Source organism: Periophthalmus magnuspinnatus, chromosome 11, assembly GCF_009829125.3.
Source record: "Periophthalmus magnuspinnatus isolate fPerMag1 chromosome 11, fPerMag1.2.pri, whole genome shotgun sequence".
In the NCBI taxonomy this organism is placed as follows: Eukaryota; Metazoa; Chordata; class Actinopteri; order Gobiiformes; family Gobiidae; genus Periophthalmus; species Periophthalmus magnuspinnatus.
The window spans coordinates 31,054,807-31,073,151 of record NC_047136.2 but is presented as its reverse complement, the minus strand read 5'-3'; the positions used below and the strand labels follow the sequence as shown (position 1 = coordinate 31,073,151).

General features: G+C 40.8%; 1 protein-coding gene across 1 annotated transcript in view; it reads left to right on the top strand.

Annotated features, from left to right (window-relative positions):
* LOC117393383 (cell division control protein 42 homolog) overlaps window positions 1–18,345 on the top strand; it is a 274,271-nt gene that overhangs the window by 87,980 nt on the left and 167,946 nt on the right. The gene's annotated exons all lie outside the window — the stretch shown is intronic.

Genomic DNA, 18,345 nt, shown 5'->3' with positions numbered 1-18,345 from the left:
GGGCATGTTTTGATTTTTGTGTTAAAATAGCAAGCTAAAAGGTCTATATCACGCTGTTTTCATATTATGTTCTTATGTTGTTTCTTCCTGTTCCAATTTGTGATGTCATGTGGTAATACAGGAAGCGCTCCACTGTATTTTTAAACTCCATATGCCTCTATTAGAATTATTTGGTTAATTTCAGCCCTGGAATTAACCATTTCTACTGAACAAAAGGTGGTGATGGATTTTGCCCCTATCAGGGAGTATGACATCATCACCTTACTCTAGAGCAGCAGTGTGAAAATGCTCAGAAAGCTAATTAGCAGTTAGCTGCATAAGTGATTGCAAAGTGGCATCTATAGGATCAGAAATGTACAAAATCTGACCAGTTCATTCTGCCTTTTTCACTCATTCATTAATTTCTATTCCTGTTTGATCTGAAGCACTGAGCTGAGCAGGGAGGAGGGGGAGTGACCACCAACCCCCTCTTCTCTCTCTCCTCTCTCCGTTTTCTCCTCCTCCCCCTCACTCGCTCTCCTCTTCCATCTCCTCACGCTCTCCTCCATTCTTCCTCTCCTCCTCTTCTCTCTCGCCACATCTCCTCCTCACTCTCTTCTCCAATTTTCTCTGTCTCTCCTCTCATTCCCCCCCAAGTCCCACCCCTCACATGCTTTTTTTTTTTTATCTGAATGGAAAAGTCCCAGATCCACTGCAGTCATTGAATAACAAAGGAATTCCACTCCACCATAAACGAAAGCCGGAAAAACCTTTGAAATGAGACACTGAGGTGAATTGACGCACTTATATTTGACTAGCGCTTAACAAGTACAAGGTCAGCCTCAGACACAATACCTGTAACCTACATTCGAACAACCTACGCCAACAACTATGACAAGAATAGCGCTGTGGCTTAGATGTTAGTAGCCACCATGTAACTAAGAGGTTGCTGGTTCAGTTTCAATGAGTACTTACGGTACCCATCCGGCATACTTAGATTTGACTAAAGCTTAACAACTGATGTCAAGGCAAAAAGCACAAGGTCAGCCCCAGATATAATACTTGGAACCTACATCTACACTTGCTCCCACTGAAAATGCAAAACATGCAGCAAGAGTATGGCTTATGTGTTAGTATGGTTGCCTTATTTCTAGGTAGTTGACAGTTCAATTCTAAAAATGCAATACAATAACAGAGAATACCACCAAATTTGTAAAGCTATTCCAACAGCATTAATGCACCTGTTCCAAAATGCCGTTGTTCATTCCAATGTTAAATCATCTCTACCAAGCTTAAAAATCATGCAAAAGCACGTAACAAATGTATTACAGATGCATTCAAATCCATATTTTTCCATGATTATAATAAAAACAATCTGCCGAAAAAAGAGTTTTCAAATTGCGTTAAATTGCCAGTTTCCCTAAAGTTAAAGAAACACAATTCAAAATTTGTCATAAAATGTATCCATTGTCCAATTTTCTTAAGAAATGGTTCACATTTGAGAAGTTAGGCTGTCCCTTTTGTGATTTCGCTGAAGAAACCATAGAGCATCTTTTTTTACTTGTTCTGTGTCCAAGGAATTCTGGCGTGACATTAGAGAGTGGTAATCCCTTAAAATCTAAAACTTCCCAAATTTAAATGTTAATCATATTTTATATTGTGTGAACGATGTGTATAGAAATGTAACACTGTGAATATTGTGTTCTGATTGTCTGAATATGGTATTTAGACAATCAGAACACTGTGAATATTGTGTTCTGATTGTCTAAATACCATATTCATTGTTGTGAATGGAGAGACTCTACCTCCTGCTTTCAACATTTTATGAATTAATTTTAACAATTTTACTCCTCCTTGAAATTGCTTAAAAAAAAAAAAAAAAAAAAAAGCTGAAAAGTTTGTTTTCGATGTCTCAGGTCCTTTTGTTTTAATTTTGGTTTTGTGGTCTAGGTGGTCTGATAAAAAAGTTGCCTGACAGATTCAGATACAGAAAGACATCAGCTGCCATGCCTTCCATCGTGCCAAACACAATCATATTTGTTTATTTCAGTGATGTATGAGAAACGAAAAAGTTCATTGGTCACCCATCATTTTGAATCAAATGACTTTTCCCTCACTTCAGATTAACTTTCCTTAATTTTAAAACTTAACTGTTTTTATTTGTATATTTCTGTTTGCTCAATCTATGAATGTGTTAAAAATAAACCCTCAAATACTTTTACTTTTCAGTCCAGTTCAAAAATGTAGTGGAGTAGAAAGTATATATACTGCTCTCAAATGTAGTAAAGTAAAAGTAAAAAAGTACCCACTTTAAAATTTAGTACAGATACCTAGGAAAAAAAAAAAAAAATCAAATTCATGCAAAACAGCATTTCTGTTTCTGAAGATGCCATACAAATTTGGGAATTCTACAGAACTGGATAGTTAGCTAACATTATAGGATGCAGTGTTAGCTACTTATGCCCTGATCCAGATCATTTGAGCGTCGTTTGGTTCAGAGATAACAATGATTGGTCCATTTTCCCGTCCGGTCGTGACTTTTGGAGCTGCAGCCAGCCTTCCTCCTCTGCCGTGATGAAGAGGATGTTATGTCATAAGCAGCAATCGAGGTTACACAACACCATGCAAAGCTGGAGAGTGAAGGCAAAATACGAAGAGGTCCGACGCAAATACAGAAACTGGGACAACGGAAAACTGTTTATACACAACAGCATATGCAAATGAGCCTGATTTACATAAAACAATATTTATTTTGTAAATGTTTTTTGGTGTATGATTTTGTATAGTATAGATGTTATGGGATGAAATGAATAATAATTGGGAGTGTTGGCTCACTGACCCAGATATCAGTGGTTCTACTACTATATGCCGCCATTGTGTCATTGAGCAAGACACTTCACCCACATTCATACACGTAGGGCCTAGAGCAGTGAAAATTTTGGCTGCACTTTCTTATGTATGTTTCTTCTTTATTTCCAGAATTACTACATTGTAGATTTTCACTGAAAGCAACAATGAATGACACACGTGGAACAAAAAAAAACAAAACAAAAAAAAAAACCACTTTCTTTGAACCCTCGTTTGCACTTTTATCATTCTTCACCGTGACTTCATCAGGAATCTCATTGCGAGAAGGCCAAGTGTTTGCAGCTGTTGACAAAGAAAAGGGTGGATAGTTTGAGGTTCTGAATTTAAAATATAAAAAAAATATAATTGAGTTCTTTCACTTTTTTCTCTTTGCTTCAAAATTCCATACATCTTGGTTCATATATTTGATGTCCTTTGTGTGTTTTAAATGTAGAAAGTAGTACAAATAATACAAAATACAGTGGTCCCTTGTTTATTGTGGGTGTTGTAAAAATAACCCTCAATAGGCAAAATCCGCAAAGTAGTCAGCTTTATTTTTTTACAAATATTATGTATGTTTTAAGGCTGTAAAACCCCTCACCACACACTTTATACACTTTTCTCAGACAGGCATTAACATTTTCTCACTTTTCTCTCTTCTTTAATTGATTAATAGTGACTCTCGTGTATTTCACAGTTCCTCTGATTCCAGATATTGAGTAGTCACAATACATTTGTTTTTTCCAGACTCTCAAAGACACTTTAATATTTAAAAGCTCTGAAAAGTCCAGTTTGCAGAATAGGTCTATTCTGAAATAGGAATGGAAACTACAACTAGAATGATGCAAGTTCACGGGGCATTTGAACTCCTCATCTCTGACCCGGTCCAGAGGAAAGCAACTATTTCAGTCTGACCTGGTTCTGCTAAAGACGTTTTTAAATGTCCTCTTTCACTTTGGGCGCTGAGTTCATTTAATAAAGTTTGTACCAAAAACAGGTTTATTTAAATGGTAAACAGGCCTGAGGAAACGCTCCAAGGGGAATGAGAGGAAAATAGAAAAGAAATAGAGTTAAATGTTTACAATTTGGCGGTTTCTAGGAACAATAACATGACAGGACCTGCGTTTGTGGAATTACAGTGTAGCAGGGTTGAGCGATAAGAAGAAAGAAGACATGAAACATCATTCTGACTCCCAATGCTTATCAGTCACAATTTTACATTAGTTTTATTGACAAAACAAATATGGCTTTACATTATGCTTAAAGGCACTTCATTCACACATTTAACACACAAACCCTGCGTTCTTCTCAAACTGAAAACACCCTTTTCCACCTTGTCATGTCATGTGGTTATACAGAAAGTGCTCGCCTGTGTGTTTAAACTCCATACACCCAGTGTGCCCAAACTTTTTTCATCAAGGGCCACAATCAAAACACAGACAAAGCTGAGGACCGATGGAGGGCCATAGACTGGTGGTCAACACAGTGAATAATTGTGCATTTTCAAGTTAGAATGAACCACCAGACGTTTATTCATCAGAATCAGAATCAGAATCAGAAGACTTTTATTGCCATAGTCTGTGAACACAGTTCACAAACTAGGAACTTGCTTCGGTGAAAAAGTGCAACATAAACACACTGAATAAATACAAATACAAATAAGGGCATGCACAAAGTTAAAAAGATATGCTTAAAAAAATCAAGTGAAATACTTAAAGGGAGAAAATATGTACAATAGCAGCATCAGCAGCAGCATTCATGCTTAGATCCTCAAAGGGACACACTTAATATTTGATATTAGCTTTATCAAGGTAGATTTTTCAAAACTTGCAGTAAAAAAATACAGCTTAAGAGTAATATGGGCCAATTCACCTGGAAACCTGTGGGCCAAGAAAAATTGGTCTGAGGGCCACCCTTGGCCCCTGGGCCATAGTTTGGACATGCCTTCCATACACCTTCATTAGAATAATTTGGATGATTTCAGCTCTGGAATTGACAGAGAAAACTAGTGGTAGAAAACTACTACTTCATGTAATCACAAGGTGGAACAGAGTATTTTGAGTTTTTGAGATGTAGACAGACTAATAATAAAGAGTTACTCATGTGTGAATGAAACAAAACACAACTCCGGGCCTGTTTTTACAACATTCTAACAAGGCTTAATGCTCACAAGAGTCAATTTTGCCCAATATATATTTAAATACACTCTTTCTCCCCTTCTGCTTTAGCTTCACCACAGCAGCAGAACCATCAGCCTCCTCAGCCGTGTCAACCTCTCCAGTTCCTCCTCTTCCTCTCCACCACGCAAATCTCCCTTTATCAAATAAACAACATTCTAACATATAATCTCATTTGTTAATTTAATCTGCTTTAGTTTAATTATTTTAAGATGAATTTTGTATTAACACCAAATGCAGAGTAGTTATCCTGTCTCCTTCTCTCAGTGAGGAGGTTAGACTCCTGATCTCTGTAACATAACTGTATAAAGAAGGGCATTGAAGGTGAATGGGACACCGCTTACATAAATTCACAATTATGACATCATTCCCTTTAAGCCTATAGAGCGACAGCTGTTCCACTGACCCTCTACCCCTCCCCTGTTTTCTCCCCCCTCTCGTCTCTTTACATAACTGTGCCAACGACATCACAGTGAACACAACAGAATAACGCATTTCTACTCAGAGAGATACTTGGAATCCGCAGAGCTTCCGGACGATGATGTTCCAGAGATGTGGACATTGGCTCTGGGCGATGGGGGGCTCAGTGTGTATGTGTACTCACAATTATGTAGTCATTTTAATGTGCTTTTCAGTGTTACGGGACAGAGGAGCCAGAATACAAGTTTGATAGAGGCAGTGGTGGAAGAAGTACTCCATTTTGGTACTTTTTAGGGAAAAAAACACTCAAGTAAAAGTATCATTTGAAAAAAATCTGCTTAAGTAACAGTATTAAAGTACCCATTTAAAAATGTACTTAAAGAGTAAAAAGTAAAAGTATTTTTCCCAGATTTGGAGATCTTATAAAACTTCAAATGTCGTGATTTTGACACAGATTTGTGCTGAGTTGATCGTTTTTCTAGCTGTTTTTATTTGTTTGTTCAAACTACGGACGTGATAAAAATAAACCTTTTCAGCAGGCCTCAAACTATAATAAAACATGCTTTTACTTTTCAGTCCTGTTCAAAAATGTAGTAGAGTAGAAAGTCCAGATACTGCTCTCAAATGTGGTGAAGTAAAAGTAAAAAGTATCCACTTTAAAAGGTACAACTTTGAGCAGAGTTTCAGTGTCATTTCATATCAGTGTTTTATACAAAGTTGAGTTCATGAATGAGATACTTTGCTGGATTCATGTCAGACTGCAGTGCAGTGAGATAACTCACTTGGATTATCCTCAGTAGCTTCTATGATTTCAAATGTAAGGAATTACATGGCTATATGGCTAATCTGCTTAAATACATGAACATAACACAAGTACTATTACATGTATATATTTGTACTAAGTCACTCTCTGTCTCTGCATATGTTCAAGTATTATTACATTTATATATTTGCAAAAGTCACTCTCTGTCTCTGTGTATGTACATGTACTATTACATTTATATATTTGTTAAAGTCATTCTCTATCTCTACATATGTACAAGTACTATTACATTTTTATATTTGTACTAAGTCACTCTCTGTGTCTGCGTGTGTTTAAGTACTATTACATTTATATATTTGTACTAAATCACTCTCTGTCTGTCACGATCCACGGATTCCGCCTCTAGTTTTCCTCCTGTCCTGCTCTTTCCCTCCCTCACCTGCCGGATCTGGGCTGAGCTCTTGGCTCCTCCCGCGTGCACCTGGAACTCATCAGCGCAATCACCATCTCCTGCCGTGGATAAAAGGAGCTGAAAGAAGACACTCGGTGCCAGATCGTCTGCTCGTCTTCACCCTGGTTCCAGGACCGTCTCGGACCAGACACTCGGGGCCAGATCGTCCGCGTGTCCACATCCTGCTCCAGCTCCCGCACTCCCGGCTCCGTTCCGCTCCTGCCTGGCTTCCCCGACCTGGTATGGTACTGTTTCACCTTGTCTCCTGCACACTACGCCCCTGGACCTCGCCCTGCATCTTGCTCCTTTCCCTGGCTTTGGTCTACTGGTCTTTGCCTCTGTGGCCCACGTTCCCGGATCCCGGCTCGTCCTCTGCACCTCGCCCCAGCGCCGTACCGCGCGCTCCGTTCTTGGATCCTGCCCTGGACTCTGGCTCCTGTCCCCCGCTGGATTATTTATTGTGTTTGAACTGAATTTCACCATTCTGTAAATAAACACTGTAAATCTGCCCCGAGTCTGCACGTCTTTGGTCCACCCAACCCCACCTGTTACGACACTCTGCGTATATATTTGTATTGAGTCACTCTCTGTCTCTGCATATGCACATGTACTATTACATTTATTTATTTAAGCCACTCTCTGTCTCTGGGTATGTACAAGTACTTTTAAAGCTGTAGTGATCTGAAATGATTACACGGATGAAGGTGAAAAACACAGAGCAGCACTCTCAGATTACCACCTGATGACCTCATGCAGTGGGACCAAGAATTCTTAAAGAAGGAAGCACTAAGAGAAGTGTTTTCCCATGATAATTTCTTTTCTTGATTGTGGTGAGTTCACATCTATTTATAATCAGTTGGCAACTTTTCTAGACTAAACTTTCTGGTCTCTACACTGGACAATCAGGAATAACCACATGAACCATGATGTGTTATTTGAGAGGAAGTGAAGTCTAGAAACAGGAACAATTATATCGATATTACTGTCAGCAAATGCACGGCTATAGCACACTTGACTCCTAGGCCTGGAGATCCATCCTTTCAATGCCCGATTTGGCACCTTTCTTTTTGTGTTTTGTTGCTGTAGCTACACGTATTGCTTATCTTAAATATATTATCAAAGCTTGACAATGTCACAGAACAAAACGATGGTGTTTGAGCAGAATCATCAAAGTTCCCTGGTTCTGAGGTCAGACATCACTCAGCTCTCATCTGTTTTCTAACCTTTATTAGCACTCAAGTGGACTCACATGTCCAGAACTGCTCGATAATCCTCAGTTACATGTATTGTGCAGGAATCAGAGCACACTTCACCTTAACCTCCCTCTTTCCTCTGTCTCTCTCCTCTTTCTCTCCTTCTCTTTCTTCTTTGTCTCCCTCTCTCCTTTAGATCACCATGTTTTCTTTTAGTGTTTTAAAAATGCTATACATTTGCCCAAAACAACATATTAACATGTTTTTGACGCTCTGAGTCTCCCCTCCCTTTGAAGTCACTCCAACTTCAGCGCGCTATCACAACACAATCAGCTGCCTCTCACTAATGAAACTACTGCACATCAAATCAGGCTTGTCAAGTTGCTGTGTACAGTTTTGTATCATATTTTTGGATATTTATGGAGAATTGTCTTGTGGGCAGAGCCTTGTACAGGCTTGTACTGCTAACCATAAATAGGGTTTGAATGGGGCCCAGGAGAGATCACTAAATTACTCAAACATGCACGGATGATGGCTAAAACCTTTTCAGACACGTTTTTGATGAGGAAACACCATTATAACATAGTAGGAAGCTCCAAAAAATTGTATTTGCATAATGCCCCTTCTTTAAAGACCTGACCTGTTTTCATTTCAGATGTTTTGCTTTCCCCAGGGCCTCCTCCCGGTGGGACATGCCTGGAATACCTCCCTAGGGAGGCATCTAGGAGGCATCCTGAACAGATGCTAGAGCCACCTCCTCTCGTCCTGGAAGAACAGCGGCTCTACTCCGAGCTCCTCCTGTGTGACTCAGCTCCCCACCCTGTCTCTAAGGTAGAACCCCGCCACCCAAAGCTCAAGACCACAGGTGAGGGTAGGAACGTAGATTGGCGGGTAAATCGAGAGCTTTGCCTTTTGGCTCAGGTCCTTCTTCACCACAACAGACCGATACAGCGACCACATCACTGCAGATGCTGCACCGATCCACCTGTCAATCTCACACTCCATCCTTCCCTCACTCATGAACGAGAACGAAGTCATGAAGACGAGACACTTGAACTCCTCCACTTGAGGCAAGGACTCACCACCCACCCGTAGAGGGCAAGCCACCTTTATCTGGTTGAGAACTGCTGCCCCCACGACCCTGGAAGTGGAAAAAAATGAATGGATGTTTTGCGTTTTGGCATCACACCAAACGTGATGCACAGCTCAGAGGAGTGAGGAAGTCCAGGGGAATCCTGTTTGTCAGTTTAGAGTGAAACCTGAGCCCAGCATGAATTATATAGAAACAGTAATGTGAGGAGAGGAGGACTACAGGGAAGAGATGAAGAGAAGAGAGAGAGATGACAGAAGAGAGAAGGAGGAGGGAGAGAGGAGGAAGGAAGAGGATTTTTTGAGGACTTTATTGGACTAAGGAAGAGGAAAGAGAGTGAGGGGCAGGAAGGGAAAGAGACAGATGGGGGGGGGGGATGGAACAAGAGAGAAGGAAAGTGAAGAGAGAAGGGGAGAGAGGGAGGGCGTGTGGGGTATATAAAAAGGAAGAGAAATGGAAAACCAAGGGAAACAGAGAGAGGGACTGGAGAGGAGGAGAGAGAGAGAGAGGTGTCATTTGTACTGAATGGAGAGAGGGACTGGAGAGGGAGAGAGAGGTGTCATGTGGACTGGTCGCTCAGGTTTCTGGGGGTAAACAGGTTTTCAAAAATAAACAGGTTTTAAAAAATTGTGACGTGCAAGTTGAACTCTGAGCTGTTTGTTCACAGGCAGGACACAGGAGGAATGCACAAAACTCATAGGTCATTATTTCGGGGCGCAATGAAACTGTATGATACTAGTGATAAGAGTGTTAACCACTCTGCTACGGCTCTGCCCTCTCTGTTGCCCGTGTTCTCCCCTCATGTTCTACCCTCATGTTCCACTCTCACATTTCTGGGAACAGCTCCATAATCCTTCCTTTAGCTGTATGTACTGTGCAGGAGTCAGGACGCATTAACCATAACCTCTCTCTTTCCCTCCCTGTTCTGATTCCTCTCTCTCCTCCCCCCTCTCTTCCTCTCCCTCTCTTTCTTTCCTCTCTCTCACCTCTCTCATCTGTTTCCTTCTTTCCTTTTTTCCTTCTCCTCTTCTTTTCTTTCTTCTATCTCTGTCCTCTACCTCGCTTTTGTCTCTCCTCTCTTTCATCTCTGTCATATTCTGTCTTCTCTGTCTGCCTTTTTCCTCCCTCTCCCTCTCTCTACCCCTCCCCCTTTCCTTTCTCCTGATCCCTTCCTCTTTCTTTTTTATCTCTCTTTCTCTCCTCCCCCTATCTTTCCTCTCTCCCCTCTCCCTCTCTTTCTCTCCTCTCCCTCTCTCTCCCTCTCTCTTTCTTTCTCTCCTCTCCCTCTCTCTCCTCTCCCTCTCTCTCCTCTCCCTCTCTTTCTCTCCTCTCCCTCTCTCTCCTCTCCCTCTCTTTCACTCCACTCCCTCTCTCCTCTCGCTTTCTCTCCTCTCCCTCTCTCCTCTCCCTCTCTTTCTCTCCTCCCCTTATCTTTCCTCTCCCTCTCTTTCTCTCCTCCCTTTGTCTTTCCTCTCTCTCCTCTCCCTCTCTTTCTCCCCTCCCTCTGTCTTTCCTCTCTCCTCTCCCTCTCTTTCTCTCCTCTCCCTGATTTTCCTCTCTCTCCTCTGCCTCTCTTTCTCCCCTCTTCCTCACTTTCTCTCCTCTCCCTCTCTCTCCTCTCCCTCTCTCCTCTCCCTCTCTTTCTCTTCTCCCCTTGTCTTTCCTCTCTTTCTCTCCTCCCCTTGTCTTTCCTCTCTCTCCTCCCCCTGTCTTTCTCTCCTCCCCTTGTCTTTCGTCTCTCTCCTCTCCCTCTCTTTCTCTCCTCTCCCTGTTTTTCCTCTCTCCTCTCCCTCTCTTTCTCCCCTCTTCCTCTCTTTCTCTCCTCTTCCTGAAGCTAATGAAAGTAATGAGGCTAATGAGGCTAATGAAGCTAACGAAGCCAATTCCTGTCATGGTTTTGATAGTTCATTGTGTGCACTGTATCGTCTGTACTGTCTGCTCTGTCATGTGTGGCGCCGCTCCATACAGACTTTAACTCACTTCAGTCATGGCTTTTATACATGTGAGAACCACACGACTGAAACACTTCTCATCGTTTTTACTCTTGGAGAGTTCAATAGGAAAAAGAGATATCTCTGCTTTTCTTTTTATTACCATCTTCTAGAGATATTATCAATGACAATAGTGGATTTTATCAAGAAGGGATGGGATTATGTTTTGATAGGTTTAGCTTTTGAAAATATCACTATACTAAGAGTAAACTGCAAGCTTCTGGGTCAAATGCAGACACGAGGATGATGTTCAAATTTTGTTTATGAGTGAGGTGAGAGAGAGTGTTTTGGGGAGGAGGGGTGGGGTCTGGAGGATCAAAGGGAAGAGTGAGGGGGAAGAGGGGAGGGGTTTGGAGGAACAGCGTAACAAGTACGCCTAACAAGTATCCTTACTTCAAACCTGCAGCCAGGTGTTTGTAATCAGAAACAGCTGTCTGTAATCGGGGCAGTTCTGTGTTTTGTCACCATCTACTGGAAATTGACGAGGCCGCTGAAGCCAGCACACACTTAGATTTAGGCGTTTTTGACCAGAAAGCGGCAAATGCACCTAGTTTGCAATAGAATTGCAAAAAATGACCAGGAACAGCACAGTGCTATTAAAGCACCACACAATTTAGTAGTGAAAAAAGTGGATTTTTAGTTTTGATCTGAGTTTTTCCTTAGGCAGAGGAGGTGGACCCTAAATGGAGCCTTTCAGTCTGGAGGCCAGGCTAATACAGCTCACCTCACATTCGAATCAAAGTCATGAGACTCATGTGACTGAAGGAGTGCATATGAACCCAGGCTGAACATTTTATCAGAAAGTTTTTAACAGAGACCATTTATAATAAGCAGTAGACAGTCAGACACAGTGCCAGAGTGTACAAGTCAAAGGTCACTTCCAAACATGTACCTCATGATACTTAAATGCCATGCAACGGAGAAGGATCCGGCTCTTTTGACCTTTACCATACATAATATCTGAGATATTATTTACAATTTTAAGCAAGGTCTAAATCCAGACTATACCAGGTCTAAACTAGGGCTAAACCAGGTCAAAACCAGAACTAAACCAGGAGTGAACCAGGACTAAACCAAGTCTAAAGCAGGACTAAACCAGGCAATTTGGTTAGTTTGCACACAAATAACCATCAAGGGAAGGAAAAATGACACAATGCACCTTTAAAAATATACTCAAGTAAATGTAACTCCCTCACCACTGCAGTCTGAGTCCTGAACATTTGTAATGAAGCTAATGAAGCTAATGAAGCTAAGACATCATGGTTTAGATTTAGTTCCTATACCAAGTCCACATCAGGTTTAAAGCAAGTGTAAACCAGGACTAAACTAGGACTAAATCAGGCCTAAATCCGGACTAAACTAGGTCCAAACTAAGGTTAAACCAGGACAGAACCCAGACTAAACCAGGACTAAATCAGGACTAAATCAGGACTAAACCAGGACTGATCTGGGACTAAACCAGGACTGAACTAGGACTAAACCAGGACTAACTAAATAGTGAAACTGATATTAAAATAGGCTCTAAATATTAGCATTCCAGCGCTAACCCACCATGAAAACCACTGCCAAACTCGTTAGCCACACTGCAGCCAAAGCCTGCACAGATTCACAGATAAACCTGATCAGCATGTTCAGATGTGCTAAATGGGTTAGCCATAGTGCAGGAAGGACACAGGTTCAGATGAGCTCACAGTGAAAGAGGGAGGGAAAGGGACTTGTGGTTTTGAGATATCGCCACATAAATATGGTGCGTTTTGGGAGAAATCTGTCAGGGTCTAAACTGTAAAATCAATCATGAACCCTGGTTTGGTGGGATAGTACCTGTGCTAAATATTTATCACAGTTTTACATCGGTTAAGTGGCTGCTGAAAAGAGTTGAAAAGAAAATGTACAAAAATACAGGAAGTTGTGAGTTCTAAAATGTAATCCTTCTACAGGCATTCCTCTGTCAAAACTCCACCCAGAGACGGTTTATGCATAAGGAAGACATTTTTAGACAGTCTAAACACTAATTTAACAAAATAAAAGGGTTGTCATTCATTTTTTATTTGTCTTGTCATAACTTAACTATTGTCTAATTGATTCTGTGCATAAGAGAGGGACAGTGTGGGGCTTGTGCTGAATCCAGACAGATCAGGCAGTGAACAGGGAGCTGACGGGAATGACACTGCCACGTTAAACACTTTAAAAATGCAGGCAAAAGTTCACCGGAGGATGCTCCTGTGTTTACAAAGGGACAACTTTGTGTGTCATTGCTAATTCTAACTTATTAGAACATTAACCCTTTAAAGATTGAGCACATTGTTGGCCAGTATAGCTCGCCTAGACTTTTATTCTTTTTAGCCATAAAAATCATGTTAAAGGAGTATCAGAATGTACTGCATTTTTCACACAACTACTCTATTTTACATATCCATCCACATTTTTCCTCCTGACTGGGAGAATCCCCTGTGCTCTGATCGGTCATCTTCGAGGGACAACATAAGCAAATTACCGTAAAGACAGTAAAATATTTAAAGAGCCCCATGCCTCTACTTTGAGATGCCTTTTGAATTTACATGAGAGCACAACTGGTTGCGGAGTTACGGTAATGGAAAGTCCACAACCAAGCTCTGTCACTGACGATAGCATCTGCCACAATAAGGTTAAATGTAATTTAAAATTAAAATTAAATTTGTTGTAAGGACGACTCAGTTATTTTTAGGTGTAGATTATTTCAGTCAGTGGCGTCTGCCAATGTTGTGAGAGTAGTATTTAAACAAATCTAAGGTTGTTTTCACGCGTTAGTGTGCTCGGGTCCTGACTAGAATTAGCAAGTACTTCGCACATGTCCTGTGCTCAGGTCCCTGCACTGGCTCCTGTGGTTCACAGAATAGACTTTAAAGCAGCTCTGCTTGTGTACAAGTCTCTCCATGGACCAGCACCAAAGTACATCTCCGATATGTTAGTGCCATATGAATCTCACACTCTGAGGGCTTCAGAGACAGGCCTCCTTCCGGTGCCCAGAGTCAGGACTAAATATGGGGAATCAGTGTTTAAGTTTTATGCAGCTAAAACCTGGAACAGTATTCCTGAAGATGTGAATCAGGCCTCTACTTTCACAATGTTTCACTTTCACAATCCAGGCTCAAAAAAATTCTGTTTCGATGTGCATATAACTGAAAGGATTTTTATTCTGCACTCTTCTGTTTTAATGTTAATTTTATGATGATTTTTTGTGATTATTTGTTTGATTTGATTTGTGTGATTTTAGTGTCCTTCTTTTCTGTAAAGCACTTTGAATTACTTGTGTGTACAAATTGTGCTATACAAATAAACTTGCCTTGCCTAGGTTTAGTTCTGTTTACTTTGCTTTTGGGTCGGCCTTGTTCACCATTCAAACACGCTCCATGAGAGAGTCCATCAGCTGATCCCCAACTTATTTACATGACAATGTGCTTCAAGCGGACAGACAGATGCTGTTGGAGGTGCTCTTTTCTTTTACCTGTGGCTAAACACACCATGAGGACTGTATGCAGATGAGGCACGAGGAAGGAGAAAAAGCAGTTTGAATGACACAGACAGACTCAGGCTCACCTGTGCAGACAGTTGCAGGAGGAGACTAGATGTTAGCGAATGCTCTTTTATGTCGATCCAACTAGTGGCAGTATGAAAATGACCTCACTTGTTACCACACACATCATCTGTATTCACATGCATAGACTTTCAGAGTTTTTCTGTTAATGCTAACAGCACACTTCCTGGTTCAAGGATGCTTTATATTTGCTTTATAATTAGATGTGGAGTCCATGTTTTGCGCAAATACCAAAGAGATGTGAAATTAGACCCCACATTGTCCGGTTTAAGACCAGGACTACGTTTGGTCTTGTGATAGAGGAGAAGTGATGTAATTCCCAGAGGACAGGAAGTACTTTGTAAGGAGAGAGGGAGGGAGAGAAAGAGGAAGGAGAGAGAGAAGAGGAGAGGATAGCAGAAAGAGGAGGTGAGAGAAACAGAGAGAGATGAAAAGAAGAGAGGAAAAAGAGAAAGATCACAGAGGGAGTGAGAGAAGACAGGGGAGATGAGAGATTGAAGAGAGACAGAAGAAGGGAGAAGAAAGAGATAAAGAGGAGGGGAGGGAGGGAGAAGAACGAGAGACAGGAAAGATGAAGGAGAGATAGAGACAAGGAAAGATATAAGAAAGATAGAGAGGATAAAGGACAGTCGAGGAACAGAAAGAGAAAAGAGTGGAAGGAGAGAAAGGACAGGGGAGAGAGAGCAGTGTGAGAGAGAGATGAAACTATGAGAGAGAGATGGAAGAGAAAGAGATGAGGAGGAATGAGAAGAGGAGGGACATAGAAGAGATACAGAGAGGAGGATGAGGGAGACCAGGTGGAGAAAGAGAAAAAAGGTGTGTGAGAGAGGAGAGAGAGTGAAGGAGGAGGAGAGGACAGAAGAAAGCAAGAAAAAGAAGAGGAGAGGAAAGAGAAAATGTGTAACCAAGGGCTTTGCTGTCAGGGAAACAGCAGAGGAGAGGAGGAATAAACAATAATAACACCAAAAAGAGATAAAGAGATAGAGGTTACAGGCATGGAAAGACAGCCACTCTTCAGTCAGTCTGTCCCAGGGCTAGATGTGGATGAAATAATTGAAATAGTGTTGTAGCCTTATATTTGATTTGACTTTTTTGTGTTTACATTTGATTTTACTTTTTTGTGTTTAAGTCTATTTTTTGAGTGTCTATTATTTCCGAATGTCTGTTCTCTTGTTTCACTGCGTGTTTCAATACTGAAATTTCCCATTGTGGGACTAATAAAGGTTTTCTCATCTTTACTCCCCACCACGCGAGTGATTCATATAAAAGCTATTATTAGTATAAGTAGACAATGCCAATGGTTTGGTCCTATCCACAGCTGTGTGCAAAAAAAAAAAGAGTCTGTAATGATATATAGCTGTTTTTTGACACATTTTAATGTATTTTTTTCATGTTTACACTTTCATCCGAACTTAAAGTAAAAATAATAATAGTAAGTAAACATAAGTAAACATTTTAGTTACCTGTACTTTACTTAACTACATTTTTGGAGCAGTATCTGCACTTTCTACTGCACTACATTTTTGAACAGGACTGAAAAGTAGAAGTATTTTTTATTAATGTCTGAGACCTGCTGAAAAGACCAAGGGTTTATTTTTAACTTGTTTGTAATTTGAGCAAATTAAAATATACAAATAAAAACAACCAGGGATTTTTTTTTTTTTTTCAATTTTCAGCACAAATCTCTATCAAAATCACCATATTTGAAGCTTTATAAGATCTGCACAAAATACTTACTTTTACTTTTTACTCTTTAAATACATTTTTAAATGAGTACTCATACTTTAAAAAGTATCTTTTGATTTAAGTAAAGATTTCCATATGATACTTTGAATTTTACAAAAGTGTTTTCGCCTCAGTATCTGTAGTTTTACTTGAGTAACAAAAGTTGGTACTTCTTCTGCACCTGACATTGTGATAAGAATCCCTTCCCTCTCGCTCCAACCCCCCACTCCCCCTTCACCCTCACAAATTAAATGTAGGGCGTATCCGTATTTTGAACACAGCCGTGTTAAGTACATTCCCTCATGCATCTCATATAAAGTTGCACTGTTTTGCTGAAGGGCCCTTCTGCCTGCTTGTCTCCATGGTTATTTGTTTGCCTGGAATGTTCCGCAGTGGCATTAAACCTCCACGGAGACAAGCAAGACGAATCTTCTGTAATGAATTCATACCATACTGTGTAACATTACAGGGAAAGGAATAACATGTGGTGGACCCTCCAAACATCAAAGATCCAAAGTGCACCTTTAAACTTGTATGAACACTAGCGTCAGCTCTGTGACGTGGTGTTCAGCTCTTTCTCCTCACAGCCACAAAGTCCCTGGTTCAAATCCCTAATAGAATAAAGCCATTGCAACATCTTGCCAATTTCTTTCTAGTTTCATACAACAAAAAAACAAATGGAAATCAATCTTACCAATAAACGATTTCTTCCCAGTTTTCATCTTGATCCAAAAAACTGCTATTTTAATGATAAAGTCAAAATGATTCTTGTGAATGAGAGGACCGAGCCACTAGTCTTCCATTGTAGCTGCTCTTAGCTTCAGTGTGGCTCTTCAGATGCGTTTGCAGTGCAGAGTAAGCAGACAGCAATGCACCTGTCCTTCCCCTCTCGCTCCCCTCTGCCTCTCTGTCCCTCTTCTGTCTCTCTTTTCTTCTGTTCTTTTTGTACCTGGAAAAGTGTCTACACCTCCTCCTCCTCTATCACCTCCGCAGAGAGGCCCGGTGTCTGGTTACGGCGTCCCAGCGGAGAGCGGCCTTGGTCGGGTAAAGTCAGTTGCCAGGTTGGGGATATGCTAGAGGTCCCAGAGTTGGATTTTACAAACACAGGTGATATACAGAGGACAGAGGAGAGACTGTCGGAGAACATCTGCGTAATGGCGCTCTACCATATTTTTTACCATCTCATAAATGTAAAAATCTGATCTGTTTGCAGTGGTTCAAAGTTATTCCTCACTTACCTTATGCATTCAGAACATCCTAATTATTTCCCCTGATGAGTTTATAAGCACTTTTCACAACGTTCAGAGACCAGAGTGGAGTTTGTCATCTTGGTAAACCTAACAACAACCAGCATGCTAACACACACCTTGGGGACAGGGCCGTTACTTTAAATTACATAAGAAAGATTTCACTAAAACATAGTTAAAACTCCAGTATGCAACTTTTCCGATGGGGCGTATATGTCACCTTTGCCTCCATGGAGATGCAAGCATGCAAAGTAACAAGTCAGATCTGTGGAGAGGCGACCCTGCTCACCGTAATAATGTACATATTTCAATGTATTATTTTAGGCCCAGAAGGGGGGCCCAGAGCAAGAAAGCTCACATGGGCCACCTTCTAGTATTAAAATGGTCCAATTCTGGGCCCCTAAGACTCTGGTCCCGGGGACAACAGTTTGTCTTCCCCCTGTCTACTAATAAAATGTACCTTAATCTTAACCTCTCTCCCTCCCTTTTTCTCTTGCTTTATCTCTCTTATCTTCTCTCTGACTCTCCTCTCTTGCTCTCTCTCCATTCTTTTCCTCTCTCATCCCTCTATCCCTCTCCTCTCTCTTTCTTTTTCACTAGATATCTGTTTCGTTTTGCCAAAAAACATGTTTTCATCTCTTCTGACCCCAAATAAACCCAAATAAAACTAAATAAAACTAAGTGTGTGGTGAGGGGTTTTACAGCCTTAAAACATATATAATAATTGTAAAAAATTAAACTGACTATTTCGTGCATTTCACGTATTGCTGACTAGTTTTATAACGTAACCTCCACGATAAACCAGGGACCACTGTACTGATTTATTCTTAATTGCAAAAAAACAAAAAAACAACAACCAAAAAAACAAAAAAAACAAAACAAAAACAA